Below are 15,698 nucleotides of genomic sequence, written 5' to 3' on the forward strand. Positions count from 1 at the left end.
ACTTACTTCACTCTGTATGACAGTCTCTAGGTCCATCCACCTCACTACAGATAATTCAATTTTGTTTCTTTTTATGGCTGAGTAATATTCCATTTTATATATGTGCCACATCTTCTTTATCCATTCATCTGTCGATGGACACTTAGGTTGCTTCCATGTCCTGGCTAGTGTAAATAGAGCTGCAATGAACATTGTGGTACATGACTCTTTTTGAATTATGGTTTTCTCAGGGTATATGCCCAGTAGTGGGATTGCTGAGTCGTATGGTAGTTCTATTTTTAGTTGAAAAGGTTGTTTTTTAAAAAAATGTTTTTTTTTGGTTTTTTTGCGGTACGCGGGCCTCTCACTGCTGTGGCCTCTCCCATCGCGGAGCACAGGCTCCGGACGCGTAGGCCCAGCGGCCATGGCTCACGGGCCCAGCAGCTCCGCGGCACGCGGGATCCTCCCGGACCTGGGCACGAACCCGCTTCCCCTGCATCGGCAGGCGGACCCTCAACCACTGCGCCACCAGGGAAGCCCCCCAAAAATAAGTTTTTATCCATAGAAAGTACTTTACGCTATTTTAGAAAATTTGTGAAGTGTAGTAATGTATAAGAAAAAGGTCACCTGTTCTCTCAATTAAAAGGTGAGAAAAAAAATCAATGATACTCATGAGAATGAACTTTTAACTCAATAAATTATATTTTTAGTTTTTTCTCTAAAAAATAAGGTTTTTCCATAATAGAAGTAATGATGTTGTTTTAGAAAAAAATGTAAATGCAAAAATGTAGAAGAAAAAAACATCACCTAAATTCAGAAGAAAACCGATTCTTTTATTGTAAAAATTACTTTGCAACGTTTGATTCCTGATTGGAAAATACATGCAGAAAATACTGAAAAGTATACAGTATGAACAATAGGGACGTTCCTGGTGGCACAGTGATTAAGAATCCACCTGCCAATGCAGGGGACACGGGTTCGAGCCCTGGTCCGGCAAGATACCACATGCCACGGAGCAACTAAGCCCGTGCACCACAACTACTGAGCCTGCACTCTAGAGCCCATGCTCCGCAACAAGAGAAGCCACCACATTGAGAAGCCTGCGCACCACGATGAGGAGTAGCTCCCACTTGCCACAACTAGAGAAAGCCCACCTACAGCAATGAAGACCCAACACGGCCAAAAATGAATTTAATTAATTAATTAATTAAAATAAATAAATAAAATAAAATAAATCCAGGACTTTAAAAAAAAAAGAAGAAAATGACTGATATTCTCATGAGCTTCTGAGAAGCTTCCTTTTCCCCTGTATTTGAGTGTACATGTGTTAGAATGTGTGTAATGTGTGCCAAACTACACACATATACATTGTGATGTAGGAAAATGTATATGATCAAATGTTAGGTAAAGAAAGCACAATGCAATAGCGTTTTTACAGTCAAAATCGCAACTAAATAGATGAGGTTATATATCTTGAAATTATATTGACTACTTTGTACTATGCTTGATTTACTTAATTTTAAATACTTCCACTTATACATGTCATCAAATGTTACTCATCATAAAAAGAAAAAAGTTAAAGGGGGCTCTTCATGAAGTATGGAGGATTGAAAATAAAATGGCACCTCTATCCCTCCATTCTAATCTTTGGTCCCCAGGGCAAGGCACCCTCAGAGTCCAGACATCTCTCTCCTCAACTGGTAAAAGGCTGAGGGGTTGGGCTGAACCCCAAGGCATGAACCACAACAGCAATATCCCCCGACAGGAGCACTCAGTCCTTTTCTAGGGTTCCTTCTCCTTCCTCACAGAGAAGGGCAAACTCTCTAAGCTCCACACATGTCATACGGAAGCTGGCTTTTCATTGGTACATTGACTTCTAAGACCCACTCAGAAAAATAGGAGTTTGATTAATATTATTAGCTCAACTGCTTTATTTTACTTAGGGAGGCAAAGTTTAAATAATACTAGGACTCAAAATATTTTATGTGACCAGGTTATGATAACCAGTACAAAGTTATCTCTGACTCATTTTTTTCAAAACAGCACATTCTAAACGAGGCAAATTCAGTGTGACTTTTAATTTTTATCCTGAGAAAAAAAGATAAGTCATCTTTTTTAGAAAATTCCCCCTATGTTACAATTTTCCAGGAGTCCCTTCCTTTGCTTGTGTTGTATCATGAGTATCTCAGGTCTGAATGGATTGCCTTATATGTTCCAGAAATTCCTCAGCATTTCTTCTCTGACGTTTCTTCTCTTCCTATGGTCATTCCTGTGATAGGTTTGTTTCAGTCATATATTTTTTCTGTCATTTCAAAGGTAATTTGGGGAGAGAAGAGGTCGGGGCTGATGCCATCTGCTTATTTGGGAGTAGTTGCTCTTTATTTATAGAGAACTCTGGCAGCAGTGAAGAGAATGAATGCAAGACTAAAGACCAGGAAACAGAGGCTACTGTGGTCATCAAGATTAGAAATGGTGGAAGCCAGAATCAGACCCACATCAGTGCGATGGAAAGGAGGGAATATATTGATCCTTTTTTTTTTTTTTTTTTTTTTTTTGAGGAAATTTACTGTGTTGGTGGAAAGACAAAACACAACCTGACTTTCTCAGGCTTTATCAGCCTATTATAGGTCATATAAAGAGCATGCAAAGAGTTAACATCTCAAATTTCACTAGTTTCCCCACCTGTTAAAACAGGACCTCAGCCCTGGATAAGGTACCTGTTTGTTATTTAAGAGGTTGCCTGTTGGACTCCACTGCTCCAATGAACACCTCCAGGGATCAAGTCCTCAAAGAACCACACAGTGGTTTGAAATAACGCCCAAGCTATAATCAAGCTGAAGCCCTTGACAACTAAACCTTTCCTATTGGGTCAAGCTCAGTATCTCCTTTTTCTTCAGATGAGGTCTCACCCAAAAGAACTTCAGTTCTCATGTAAATAGACCTCTGGTATAATCATATCCAACCCCGAGTCTCCATGGGATTTACATGGACACAACTGAATCCCATTTGAATTCAAACTGTGACCTCCCTGCTCACCACCCCAATGATACCCCAAATAAACATTTAAAATAATAAAGTAGCAATTTGTGGAATTCTATAAGTATAATAGAGACAACAATTAATATACGTATTCACAGATAAGAAGATTACTATAGTTAAGGAGAAACTGTCTGACAAATGAGAATCATAATGGATCCTTGAATGTCTTTGAGTGGCTAGAGACCCAGAGTGGTTAAAAGCAGGAGGAGTTCCAGGAAAATTGATCAGCAGGAAGAAAGCTGTAGCGGCAGGACTATGTTCACACATCTAATGAATATGTGCAGGCACTATGCCAAAACTTGGGGATATACCAATGATTAAGGTAGGGCTCTGCCCTCCGGTAGCTTAAAGCCTAGCTTAGATAAAAAGGTCTATACATAGTCTTTTTTTTTTTTTTTTTTTTTGTGGTACGCGGGCCTCACACCGCTGTGGCCTCTCCCGCTGCGGAGCACAGGCTCCGGACGCGCAGGCCCAGCTGCCATGGCCCACAGGCTCAGCCGCTCCGCGGCATGTGGGATCCTCCCAGACCGGTGCGCGAACCCGGTTCCCCTGCATCAGCAGGCGGACGCGCAACCACTGCGCCACCAGGGAAGCCCTCTACATAGTCTTTACAACTGTTAAATGCAGCAAAGCCTGTACTCACCACATTTAACAGAGTGTTAATATTCAAACAGAGGAGGAAGTGACAGAAGCCGCTCCGCGGCATGTGGGACCCTCCCAGACCGGTGCGCGAACCCGGTTCCCCTGCATCAGCAGGCGGACGCGCAACCACTGCGCCACCAGGGAAGCCCTCTACATAGTCTTTACAACTGTTAAATGCAGCAAAGCCTGTACTCACCACATTTAACAGAGTGTTAATATTCAAACAGAGGAGGAAGTGACAGAAAGCTTTAAGGAGGAGGTGATATTAGAGTTGGACCTAAAAGAATGGGTAGCATTATGTCAGGTACAAATAGGAAAAAGGGAATCCCAAGCAGAGGAAACAGCACAAGCAAATATATAGGGTGTGTTCCAGAAATTATACCTATTGCTTAGCTGGACCAGAAACATGGTAGGAGATAGGACAAGAGCATTAGGACAGGCTCAGCCTGCGGAAAAACTTGAATCCCTGGACTGTGGGCATGCCCTTTAGAAAGTGACTTTTTGTATATTACATGGAGTTATTCTGGAAAAGAAACAAAAATCTACTCATTCCTAATGGATTTTTGTTCACAGGTATTGTATTATTATATACAATATGCAAGTTTACATACATAGAAAACCTTACAGAAATACAAATTTCTGGAGTATTGTCAGGAGTGAATTCTATTTTAAATTATTAGCAAACGTTACGCTAATCTAGCATTCCAACAGTGGTCACCCTCCACCAGTTGAGAAGCACCAAAGAAGCTAACAGCCACATAAAATAAAAGTGTAAAAGAAGTAACAAAGCCAGCCTGGTGTTGATGCTTGTATTAGACAGGGTCCAGTCGAGAAACAAATAGACTAGCTATTTTAGTGGAGAGAATTTTACATAAAGAATAGTTAACCAGGCATTGGAGAATTAGAAATGCCAGAGGGACAACACTGAGATAAAACAGAAATGCAACTTCAAGGAGTGGCGACCACCCCTAGGGCAGGGGGACAAAGGGAGGAGGCTGGAAGTATTACAGCCCAGAAGCTTGAAGGAGGGACCCCACAGAGCTGGCACCCAGACCTCTGAGGACGGGGTGCTGTCTGGCTGAGCCAGAATCTCTGAGGGGGGTTGCGCTGAGGCTGCTTTTGAAGGACCCACTATTACTAGAATCAACTGTCACTACCAGTGTGAAGAACCATTGCTGTGGTGACACTGACAAGAGCAGGAAGAAGCAAGTCCCGACTTCCGGTCTCTTTTAGACAAAGTGTAACACGGACCCAGTTGGCAAAGGAGAAGTTTGCAGGGACTGAGCCCCAGCATTGCAAGGAGAGCACAGAAGAGCGGTTAAAGCCCAGTGATCATAAAGCAGCCCGGTGTTATCCCACATCTTTAGAGGAACCTAATATGCTTAATCTTGCTTCCCCTGCTGGTAGAATGTTTCCAATGCAATTATATTATTTCACCAAAATGTGCATTTTCCGATGCAAAAACAGCACAAGAAAGGAATTAAAGGACAATTAACTAACATCAGAAATAGAAGAGGGTCCCATTTCGGTTATGAAGGGCAACATCATGTTTTCATCTTTAACATCTGCCTTCAACTTTTCAGTTTAACTCTGTGTCTAGGCTTAGGAAGAACCCAATAATTTAGATTTTCATTAGCATTTGGCTGTTTATGACAACTGGCTTTCAAGCTACCAAAAAAATTTTCTTGGTTCTCAAGAATCACCCCCCTCCCCAATTAATCTGACAGTCAGGAAGAACTTTGTTCTACCAGGAATGTTCTTTTTCCCAATGAGACACTGAGCACAGCCTAAGAAATGACAGAAGACAGCTAGGGCTCAAAAGATAAATCTTTACCAGCTAATCAATAATAATTGGCTCACTCAGAAATTATCTCTCAACCCAGGATATTACGTTATTACAAATATCTGCAACTTTCCCACCATCTCTCCTCTCGATTCATCCATCTGTCTAAATTCTATTGGGTTCATGAATTTTTATTTTAACGATACATGTACTAAGGACTTTTAAACCATCAGAAGCACATAAATTAACACGAATTTGTTTCAAACAGAAACACTGCCTTGGGCTTCCCTGGTGGCGCAGTGGTTGAGAGTCCGCCTGTCGATGCAGGGGACACGGGTTCATGCCCCGGTCCAGGAAGATCCCACATGCCGCGGAGCGGCTGGGCCCGTGAGCCATGGCCGCTGAGCCTGCGCTCCACAACGGGAGAGGCCACAACAGTGAGAGGCCCGCAAAAAAGAAACACTGCCTTTTTACCATCCTTCTTAATTCCTGACTAGTTCAAGTTAACAACATTTATGCAAAATACACCTAAAGTTCTTTGCACACGTCAAAAAAAATGGGGGGAAGAAAGCATTAAATTAGCATGCCTAAGTATCTAATTTCCAGCCCCACAGAAATGTACAGAAGCAGCTGGAAAATGAGAGGAAAGCAATAACTAAGACATGCAACTCTGAACATTCTCTGTGCTCATTCTCAATCAAAGCTAATAGAAGTAAATACCACACCATAATTTAGCCCCAGTTAAAGGATGAACCTGCTTTCTTGGGACCTAAACAGTGCTACGGGTGAGTTCCTCTAAACCTCCAAAGAACAGGCAACTCCTACACTCTATACTAATCTAGAGCATGGGATAATATTTTTTGGAAGCTGTTTAAGATAGAATTAAAAAATGTAAAACTATAGTCCAATCTTATTCATGAATATAAATGCAATTATCCTAAATAAAATGTAAGGAGCTGAATTCAACATTATTATACTAAAAGAGGGGAAAAAAAAAACACCACCATGATGAAATGGGATAATATTTTTTGGAAGCTGTTTAAGATAGAATTAAAAAATGTAAAACTATAGTCCAATCTTATTCATGAATATAAATGCAATTATCCTAAATAAAATGTAAGGAGCTGAATTCAACATTATTATACTAAAAGAGGGGAAAAAAAAAACACCACCATGATGAAATGGGATACATCTCATGCAGAAAATAATACAATGTTGAGAAATCTATTAATATAATTTATTATAACAATAGGCCACATGATCATCTCTAGTGACCAGAATGTTTAATATAATTCAACAACAACTTTCAATAAAATGCTTAGTGTACTTGAGCTAGGAAACCACTTCATTAGCCTGATAAAGACTTCTATTTCAATCAAACAGCTAATATTAAAAGCTGGTGAAATATTACTGGTATTCCTAAAGAGTCAGGAATAAGAACAAAATCAATACCATCATATATTTAACATATGACGAACTAATATTGTAAAGAAAGAGAGAAAATTACTATTATACTTCAAATGATTGTCTACTTAGAGGAGAATCAACTAGAAAAATAAAAAATTAATTAATTAATTAATTAATTAAGAAAAGGCTGGGGCTTCCGTGGTGGCGCAGTGGTTGAGAGTTCGCCTGCCGATGCAGGGGACGCGGGTTCGTGCCCCGGTCCGGGAAGATCCCTCATGCCGCGGAGCGGCTGGGCCCGTGAGCCATGGCCGCTGAGCCTGCGCACCCGGAACCTGTGCTCCGCCGCAACAGGAGAGGCCACAACAGTTCTCTAGAACTTAAATAAAATGCTCCATCAGCTGAGGCCTCTTTGCGTTATAACATACTCTTTAAGAAATTATTTAGTAAACTCTCTGAAAATCTTGATTCACATTTGAAGAAAGGAACTAAGCCATAGCAAAATCTGTTACTGGTAATCACTGGCCAGCTATTGTGAATGAGATGTGGTCTAACCATCATCTGTCATTGTTTTATACCTTCGGTGAGCCTCCACCACAGCTGTCCTCTAGCTCACAGGATGAGCCTTTGCCCTTTCTGTAGATGGAAATCTGCTTCCTTATTATGCTGATTCAGAGGGCTTATTAAATATGATTTATGGCTCTACTCACGTCATAGACTACACAGTAAGCATAACTTTCATTCTGCCATTAAGAATAGGCAGAAAGGGCTTCCCTGGTGGCACAGTGGTTGAGAATCCGCCTGCCAATGCAGGGGACACGGGTTCGAGCCCTGGTCTGGGAAGATTCCCACATGCCGCGGAGCAACTAGGCCCGTGAGCCACAACTACTGAGCCTGCGCGTCTGGAGCCTGTGCTCCGCAACAAGAGAGGCCGCGACAGTGAGAGGCCCGTGCACCGCGATGAAGAGTGGCCACCGCTCGCCGCAACTAGAGGAAGCCCTCGCACAGAAACGAAGACCCAACACAGCCAAAAATAAATAAATAAAATAAATAAGTTTATAAAAACAAATTAAAAATAAAATAAAATCCCGGCAAAAATTCCATCTATACATTACTAACAAAGAAGGGAGCACAAAGCCAGCAGATGACATTCATTCATGTGGAGGAGACATTTATGCTTGGCTTTAAAGCATGGGTAGAAAGTACAGAAGTAATAAAGTAGGGAAATTGAGTAGAGAGGAAGGGATTCAAAGCAGAGGGAACCACACGGGCAGTGTAGCAAGAACACACTGGCAAGTTCAAGGAAGCATTGCTAGTTCAGCTGAGCACAAGACGCATGAAAAGACAGAAAGGAAAGGAAGGACAGAACTTCAACATACAGGAGCTCTCATGAAGTCCTAAGAGCACAAGTTCCTGAGCCTTGACTCTCTTGTTTCTTAAATGAAGATAGTAATATTTACCAAATTAGATTTTCTTAAGGGTTAAAGGAAGCAACGTATATGAAAACACTCTATAGTAGCTTTATAAGATATAATGTATGATTATGATTAATCCACAGAGGACTTAAAAGTTATGCAATGACAAAGATTGAAACCTCATGTCCCATTGACTAGTTTTTTTCCCTTGGCATGCAGATGGTTTCTAAAATAAGAGCATTTCAAATAAAAATCTGTATTTTCAGTTTCAATTGAATAATATCAGGATCTGATCTGCTGGCCTCACATACGCATATGGCAATGATGGACTCATCTAAGAAGCAGCTGGTCCTTAGAGAGATGATGCACTCTCCAGTCTGCAATACAACATCCACTCCCTATTGTCTTAACCCAGACCACTTCATTGACATCATTGCCCCATCACGGGGTTTGCTGAACTCTGTGCTAAGTGGTCACCAACTTAGCAATGGTTCTATCTGCCTAGCCATCATCAGAGACATCATGACAACTCCAGCCACATCCTAAGACACTGATAACCAGCCTAACAGTGTATTGGGAGCTCCCTCCTCACTAGTGGTTGCAGTTTGGTGGGTCTATAATTTGCTTAAATCCGCGCAGCCAAATACTGCTGGAGATTCACACAACCATGCTGACTGAACTCACTTCAGATTTCTGCCCACAAATCTCAAACCGGCTTGAAATTGCCAGAAGTTCTACTGCATTTTCCTAGTAATTCACTCTTCTTCTCTCTAAGACCTTTACATCTACCCTGATGTTTCTTTAAATCACCAACCCACCGCTAACCACACCTCGTAATCATCCTCACAATATCACCAGTCTTTCTGCACGTGTTTGACTCTACTCTGTGTTAGAATAGAAGGGACCCTGCTCCTAAATCCAACCCCACCTCTGAGACACAGTCTCAACCCCTCCAGCCTGCATCTATTCAAAGCAAAAGTTCTTCAGAGAAGCTTCTCCACCTTCTAAACCTCCCATTTTTCCCTCAACCTACTCCAGCTAGGAAATATGGCTTTTGTCTCCATCATCCCAATGAAATGACTTCAATTAACAACTATCCTGATGATTTCACCTTGTCAATTTCAATGTTGAATTCCTAGTACTCAACTGACCTGATTTCTCAGCAAGAGTTTACAGAATTGACCACTCCTTTTCTAGGCTTCTCTGATGCCTCATGGATCTTCTATTCTTCTCATTAATTGGCCACTCTTTCTCATTCTCTTTTGCTGGACTCCTGGACCCCAAAATGGTGGAGGACCCCAGGGCTTGGTTCTCAGGCTGTTTCTCTATATATACTTTCTCCTTTAGTTTCATGGATTCAGATATCATATATATGTTAATGATCCTCAAATTTATATCACCCTCTCCAGATCTCTCTCCTGACCTCCAGACCCACGTATTCAGCTGCCTGCCCAACATACCCATCTGGATGCCTAATAAGCATCTAAAACTTACCACAGATAAAACAGAAAAGTTGACTCTCCCACATCAAAATACAGACACAGACTGAGATCTAGAGCCAAATACAGATACAAATACAGATACAGGTAAAGAAATAGATGTAGATAAAGTTATAGCTACATACATATTGCCGCTACCAAGCCTTCCCCATTTATTTATTAAGCAAATATTTATTGAGCGCCTACTATCTTTTTCAGGCATGTCCTAGGTACCTGAGGTACAAAATAAGGAGAGCTTACACTTTAGTAAATGGTACCAACATTCACCCAGTTGATGAGGCCAAAAACCAGGATGCATCCTTGATTCTTCTTTTTCCCTCGCACTCCATGCCCTTGTCAGCTCTAACCCCAAAACAGACCAAATCCAACCACATCCCACCAACTCCCTTGCCACCACCAAAATCCAAGCCATCACACTCTGCTATCTGGATTTCCATCGTAAGTGGTCTTCCTGACTTCACTCTTCCTCTTACTCTCCATCCACTACACAGAAGCACCAGCGACCTTTCTAAACCAGATCATATTGCTTCCAAAGATCTAAGCCTCCAAAGGTCTTGCATCACTTCTAAGAGAAAATACAAACTCTTGACCCTGTCCACAGAGCTCTGTATGATCTGACCTCTGCTTCCTCAGATGAGGAAACTTAAAAAGAGATTAAGAAACTGACTGGATTGCTAGTAAATTGTGGAGCTAGGCAGCTTGACCCTAAAGCCAATGCTCTTTATTGTACACTATATTGTCTCCCTGAGTACCTTTTGCTTATTGGTCTGCATCTGCCCCATGTAAAAAGTCCATTATGTGTGACCACTTACCTTGAATGGCCTTCTATTGTGGTGCCTTGTTCCCTCTGGCCCTGAACTATGTCCTTTTAGAGCACAGCCCTCACCCCTAGCTCCAGTTTCAGCCAGCTTTCTTTTCCCAAGGCTGCATCTGGCTCTGGTATCTTTCACAGCTAACTCAGATGGACCTCAATCTTAGCCTCAGAGACTCAGATACCAACCCCTCAGGCACTAATAATCACTGCATTCTAGAAACTTCAGCGTCTAGTGTCGATGACTGATTCTTTCTGTATTTTTCATTTAGATTCCAAAGAGAAGAATCTGATAGATCCAGTTCACCTTTTTCTACCAGTTCAATACAGAGGTTGCTAATCAGCTATGAAGTGGCTATTGGATCAGATGCCTTGAAGTCCTCTGCATCCAGCCAACAGAAGGAGAAAAGAGAGTGTGGAGAATTCACATGTACTTCATCAGCCTTGGCCCAGAAGTAACATACATCAGTTCCACTGGCAAGAACCAGTCACGTGGAAATATATAGATGCAAGAAAGGCTGGGAAATGTAGTCCCTGGATGAATAACAATAACCCAGAGTCAATTCTATACTATGAATGAGAAGGATAACTTTGGGTAAAGAGCTGGTTATATCTGTCATACCCTACTGTTAGACATGTAAGTTTTCTCCCAGTTTCTATATTCATAGATAAAAATAAATAAGAATTCTATAAATATAACTCCTTTACTATTTTTACTCGTCAGCTTATGTATGCCAAAATGATTTGAGGAATAAGACCAAAGTTATTTTATGCATTTGTGATCTTACTACGGTGATTATTAAAAATTTGAACAATTCCCATTAATGACTTTATTTCATAACTTAATAACTTCAGTCATAATTTGTTTTTCATGGAGCTAATTCTCATTTAGCAATCCAGAAGTTGCCCTTAAATAAACCACTTTAATTATCAAATAGTAAATGGTAGATAGGATTTGCCATTCCACGGAAACAGCAATTTGAGAGACTATTTGACCCACTGATACTAGTCAAATTTATCAATCTGACATTTGTTAAAGACCTACTAAAAATCTGTCACATGATAAATGTTTATTTTTTAAGTTATTTTTATTATACAATGTATAATAACTATAACACTATCTAAATACTTAAAAAGCAAAAAAATAAAAATTTACTTTATTTGCCATTGTTCTTTTGGTCATTTACACCCATGTGCTGATTATAATGATAGAAGAATTCTGATTATATTAAATTTCAATAAATAATTTTAAGACTTTGCGATAGTGGGACTTTATTAAGGCAAATATTTGTATTCTTAAAGGCATTTTTCTAAATAACAAGGAGACCATATATCTAACTATAGTAACTCTGATCTTAAAGTCACATACAGTCTTCCGACTAGACACTGTTTTAAGTTTTATGTTATGGAAGGGATAATACCAGTTCTTCAAAATCACTTTGCATTTAATTATGCTAGTTGTCAAAGGAAGCAGGTAAAAGCACTTAATCTTTAAACTTGACCATGCGTTTAAATTCATGCACTGCCTAACCCAGAAACTATTGCTAGTGTTTCCTTTAGAAAATAGATTGCTCTAGCTCTTTATTCCAAAGGAAGTGAAAATTATTTCTGGCTTACTTAACAAATGCAATCAGAGTATTTCAGGCTGAACAACCTGATTCAGATACATGATCTGCAATCTATGTAGAGATGCACCAATCATCTTTGATATTCAGCCAAAAATCTGCTTGTTGGCTTCAGCTCTGGCTGCAGGCTTTGGAAGTTTGAAGAGCCAAATGCCCACTTGAGCATCATTTCAATTATCCCTGAATTTGTGCCTGGTCAATGATCACAAGATAACATAGGTAAATATATCTAATCATCATGACAACATCAGTAATAGCTACCAGGCATGTCATTCTGATTTATCATTATTATCTGTATATTTACTTTCAAGTATAGATAAGCTCTTTAGATATAAATCAAAGTGAAAAATTTTGTATGATTTATACTTTGAAATTCAATCTAGTTGAATCAAAAATGTATATTGCTGTAAAAATAAAATCCTGCAATAATTAATGAAAACTGAGCAGGCTGTTAATTTTATGCATAAAAATCATTAAAACTGTTCAAATATCAAAGTTGATAAGGAAATTGATTTATAGTGAATGTAAATATTAAGAAAGTATATTAACTAAATAATTTAGTAAGAAGATGATATCTTTTCTGAACTAACAAATATTCATAAAACTTAAATAATAATGAATGCCTGAATAGTAGATATAAGATATAATCTAATCATTTGGTATATCAGCATGAATAACATGAAACATGCATTTTAAGAAAGATACTAAATTTATACTTTTTAAAATGTTACCTAACTCATGAGTCTCTTAACAAAAAGTGCTTTTTAGAATTCCTCACATCTTATAAAAATAAACTTGGAGCAGAACAACTCTGTTACCTCAAAATTTTATGAGGAGAAAAAACTGCAAAGTCATGTATGACAACATCCAGACTAATTATTTTTGGTCCAGACATCGTAAAGACTATAAAGAACATGAAGAAAAAAGGAAAGGAAAGAAAGTACTACAGAGAAATGGGATTATAAAATTATTTCTTCTCTTCTACCAGCCTCACTTGGATGTGACAGTCTATTTACATATTACAAAAAAAAATTTTTGCAGAAGCAATTTAACAGCAGATAAATGGCTATCCTGCATGTTAATGTCAAAGATTTTAATTTTCATTACCAAAGTTCTTAATAAAATTTTAAGAGTAAGTATATTTATTAAGAAATTTCAGAATTATTTTTGCATCCCAGAAGTTCATTCTGCAAAAATTCAGACTGCAATTTCTGCTGCTTTTATTTTACATCATCTGCAATTGTAGAATGAAAGTAATTATCACCCTTAAGGCCCAGTTATTTGCTAACATTTCACAGTAGTTTTGCATAGTTCAAGTAATAAATCCTTCAGTAAAACTACCAAGCCTTATCTCTCCGGCTATTTGAAGCGATTTCTCCTCAACTGCATAATATTTAGCTATGATAACACCCGTAAAATGAAACAAGAAGGGGCAGGTTGTCCTGTCAGCGACACACAGAGTGGTTGATTGGAGTGTACGAATTAGTCTATTATCCTGCTATCTGTTCTTGTACCAACAGTGATAGATAGGGCTCCACAGAAACTGGTTTTTCTCTTATGGGGTTTAACTGAGGGACCGAGCTGTACTTCAACATTGTATAAGGGACATCCCACGGAACTTTTATCTTATAGGGCTAGCTGTTCAATTCAATGTCATATTTACTGAACTCCTGCATGGTGCCTGGTCCTGGGGAAGAAAGGTTGGGTGGACATAGTCTCTGCCCTCAAGAGGCTGTCAGTTTCATAGGGTGGACATTGAGTAAGGAAATCATTACAATGCAAGGTATGTACATTTTTCTTATATGTATATATTTATTTATTTGGCCGCGTCGGGTCTTAGTTGCGGCACAAGGGATCTTCCTTGCAGCACGCAGGAACTTTCGTTGCGGCGCACAGGCTTCTCTCTAGTTGTGGCGCGTGGGCTCTAGAGCACGCGGGCTTAGTTGTCCCGTGGCACGTGGGATCTTAGTTCCCAGACCAGGGATCAAACCCGCGTACCCTGCATTGGAAGATGGATTCTTAACCACTGGACCACCAGCGAAGTCTCCGCAATACACGTAAAATTATAAAATGATGTACAGGCTTGGAGCCAGCAGAGATGAGAGGCATATGACTCCACCTGAGAGAGGGAAAGAATTTCAGAGGAGATTGAGTTGAGCCCTGAAACTTCTAAAAGAAGTTGCAAAATTGTTAAGTGTGGACAGGGCTCAGATTCCAGGTGAAGAGAACAGGATGTGTAAAAGCCCAAAGGTGTGAAAAAACCCAGCCTGTTCAGGGGTCTACAAATACTCACATACTGATGAGACTATGATGGGGAGGCTGCCCAGGAAAGGGAAGGGTGGAAAGAAAATGAAATGAAAGGTGGGCTTGAACAGGTCAAGACAAGCTAAGCACGAAAAGCCTCGACTACCAAGATGCAGAACTTCCCTTCATCAGAGAAGTTATGGGACACCACTAAGGATTTTATGCAGGGCAGTGACATGATTGGATTTGCATTTTTAGAGACAATTCTAGCAACAGTGTGGAGGGAGATCTGGAGACAGGGCCAGACCAGGGGCTGAATGCAGTAATTCAGGAGAGAGGCTGAGGACCTGAACTAAGGCAATGGCAGTAGAAGGGAACAGGAAAGAGTGGATGGAGAGATCTTCAGGGGCTAGAATCAAAATTATTTGGCGACTGGTTGGACACTGGGGGTCGAGAAAAGAATCAATGACAATATCCAGGCTTCCAGCTTGGGTGACTGGAGGGGATGGTGGTGCCAGCCGACAGGTTGAGAAGAAACAGGATGTATCCATCAGGCTGCACACTGGACAACCAGGTGGGAATGCTGGTTTGGCAGTCGATAGAGGGCTCCAAAGCTCCGAGACGATGTCAGGACTAGAAATGTAAATCTGGAAGTCTATATTATAGGAGAGAGTTAGAAGCATTAGGAGTAAAGGCACATAGGAAGAGGAACTGGAAACAGAGACAGTCAATAACAGGGTTCTTCCTGAGAACTTCAACATTAATATACGTGAACAAAGGAAGAGGAACTAAGACAGAGGTTCATACCCTTAGCTCCTAAGGATGTATTTCATTAGGCACCATACAATAAAATTGTATGCATAAAAATGTATATTTATATGCATGTATGTATATTTGTGAATTCATACACGTAATCAAATTCTCAAAATGGAGTATTTGATTCCCCCCAAAAAATTAAGAGCTGCCCATTAAGAAGATTCAGTCCTAAGAGGAGACTCAGAAGAGAGTAGTAAGCATCATGGTAGTGAACAAAGTTCAACATTTTTTCCCTCAAAAAATAATGTTAGGAGATAATTAAACTGCAATTCCTCCAATGGAAAAACTTTAGAGCAAGGAGATAACAAAGGAAAAGAAAAAGGGCTCAGCAGCTTCCTACCATTGCATCCACTTTCTGTCCACCCTATTTCACGTTCATATATAATTAGAAAAGGAAAATGTGATTTCCCAGTGCACACCTGGACTGATTCTGAGCAAAAT

Source organism: Physeter macrocephalus, chromosome 10, assembly GCF_002837175.3.
Source record: "Physeter macrocephalus isolate SW-GA chromosome 10, ASM283717v5, whole genome shotgun sequence".
NCBI classification, from domain to species: domain Eukaryota; kingdom Metazoa; phylum Chordata; class Mammalia; order Artiodactyla; family Physeteridae; genus Physeter; species Physeter macrocephalus.